General features: G+C 38.1%; 1 protein-coding gene across 1 annotated transcript in view; it reads right to left on the bottom strand.

The window, feature by feature from the left end:
* kiaa0232 (KIAA0232 ortholog) overlaps positions 1–2,302 on the bottom strand; it is a 13,888-nt gene that overhangs the window by 2,460 nt on the left and 9,126 nt on the right. The window lies entirely within an intron of this gene.

Raw genomic sequence — 2,302 nt, 5'->3', positions numbered from 1 at the left:
CGCCTAGTTCGGGGGGAAAAGTACTCTGGTGTGAAAGCGCCTATGGGTCATTTAAAATGTAATCACTGCCGTTAAAAATGACAAACTTAGCATTTGCATTTAAGTACAAATTCTAGTTACTTCTACAGTAATGTGAGGAAACAAGAAAGACTGATTTCTGCTAAACGGCCGGGAAAACCACCCCGACTACATATCTGAGCAGGGTGTGTGTGTGTGTGTGTGTGTGTGTGTGTGTGTGTGTGTGTGTGTGTAGCTGAAAACTAGCACTTTTTTGTGTGTTCAGCCTTAACGAGGCTAAATAATTTTGCTTAATTTAAACTCAACTTCTTGATTCCGTCCTAAAAGCAATTTGCAAAACGGCACACATCTTGGTGACGTTACCTCGTGAGTATTATTACAATAACATAACCAAAGATATACAATCATTATAAAGTTAATGCTTTTGCTAGCTTTAGTCACCAGAACATCGACAATTTGACTATTTAAAACCATAGAAATGAATACAATTAAATGTATCTGTTACACTTGAAAGCTGTGAAATACAAATTGAGCAAGACTGAAATCTTTGAATTAAGAAATACATTTAAGTGGAAGATTAGGCAACTGGTTAAAAATCTAAACTGTGTCAGAAAAAAACCAAAAAACCAGCATTTTATATATTTTTTTTCCATAAAACAGTTTGCTGTGGGCCTTAAACTGGGTCAATTATGCCAGATGCTTGACACCTGTGTCAGCTTGCCTGAAACATGTTGAACCAGAGTCAGGGTACCTTTGATAGTCTGATGATGTTTGCTTGAGCAGTTACTTAGAAATAATTTAACACCAATTAAAGATCCGTTTCCTGTTTAATGTGAAATCCTGTCCATGCTGTAATATCCTGTCTTGCAATCTACCTCACACTCCCTTCACTGTTTCGACATTTTGTGTTTGTCGAAGGAGGCGGTTAGCACTTTATTTTCTTATTACAAATATGTGTGTTTAATATAAGAGTCTGAAGCTTCAGTTGATTAAAGTCCACAGGGTAGTTTTAGTTATAAGAACGAAAAAAACCACAACCAGCATTTTGTTTTATGGTCAGATTTCAGCCGGATAATGAAGCAATACATGTTTTCCATATGTTTCTGTGTTTAAAATGCCCTTTGGCTTATATTTATATGTAGAGGCTGCAAAAGATGGCGTACATGTTGATCTGTACAAATACTCAAGCTTTGCGTCTAATCTACTTTTGTAAAGACATTCTCAATAAAAACCTGTTCCATACATGTGCATTGTTCCTTTTTCTTGTCAATGCAAATGCTTGACTGTAAGTGACATCTGTTCCTTAAAAAAAAAGGATGTGAAATCACACCACGCTTGGCTTCCTTCCACATGTACACTCTCAAATGAACCCTGAAACTCAAACAGTCACTACCTTCCTAAGAAATAGAAGATAGAAAGATAGAACTGGTGTTTCCAGATCCGTGACTGGGAAAACCAAGAAAGAGTTGATTCATTTGTAATGTGATATCTCCTGGTCATCACATTGTCATGTGATCGTGGGGAAGTTGTCGTGTCATAATCCCGTGAGTATTATTTGTATATCATTTATAGATATAAAAACTTCCCACAACAAGAATGACTCATTAACAAAAGGGGGACATACAAGTATTTAGTTTCTCGAATTGTGGGGAACTTGCTGCACTTGTGAGACAGAAACGTGTTGTGAGGTGTGAAAAAGTTAAGTGTTGCAAAAATATTCACACACTTGTGTGATCACACGTTTGCACGTTTGTTGCAACACGTTGAAGGGGCCCTATTACATTCATTTTCAAGATGATATCAGTATGTAGTGTCTCTACTTTAAAGAGTCCTCTCCTGCTGATGTTCAGGTGTATATCAGTATGTAGTGTCTCTACTTTAAAGAGTCCTCTCCTGCTGATGTCCAGATGTATATCAGTATGTAGTGTCTCTACTTTAAAGAGTCCTCTCCAGCTGATGTCCAGGTGTATATCAGTATGTAGTGTCTCTACTTTAAAGAGTCCTCTCCTGCTGATGTCCAGGTGTATATCAGTATGTAGTGTCTCTACTTTAAAGAGTCCTCTCCAGCTGATGTCCAGCTGTATATCAGTATGTAGTGTCTCTACTTTAAAGAGTCCTCTCCTGCTGATGTTCAGCTGTATATCAGTATGTAGTGTCTCTACTTTAAAGAGTCCTCTCCAGCTGATGTCCAGGTGTATATCAGTATGTAGTGTCTCTACTGTGACTTGTCTCCTGTGCTGCAGCACCTCTTTTCACCCTCCGTCTGAAACCAGAGCCCAGTCTG

Source organism: Notothenia coriiceps, unplaced genomic scaffold (assembly GCF_000735185.1).
Source record: "Notothenia coriiceps isolate Sejong01 unplaced genomic scaffold, NC01 NC01_scaffold00034935, whole genome shotgun sequence".
Lineage (NCBI taxonomy): Eukaryota > Metazoa > Chordata > Actinopteri > Perciformes > Nototheniidae > Notothenia > Notothenia coriiceps.
Note: the sequence above shows the minus strand (reverse complement) of the source record. Positions and strands in the feature narration are given on the sequence as shown.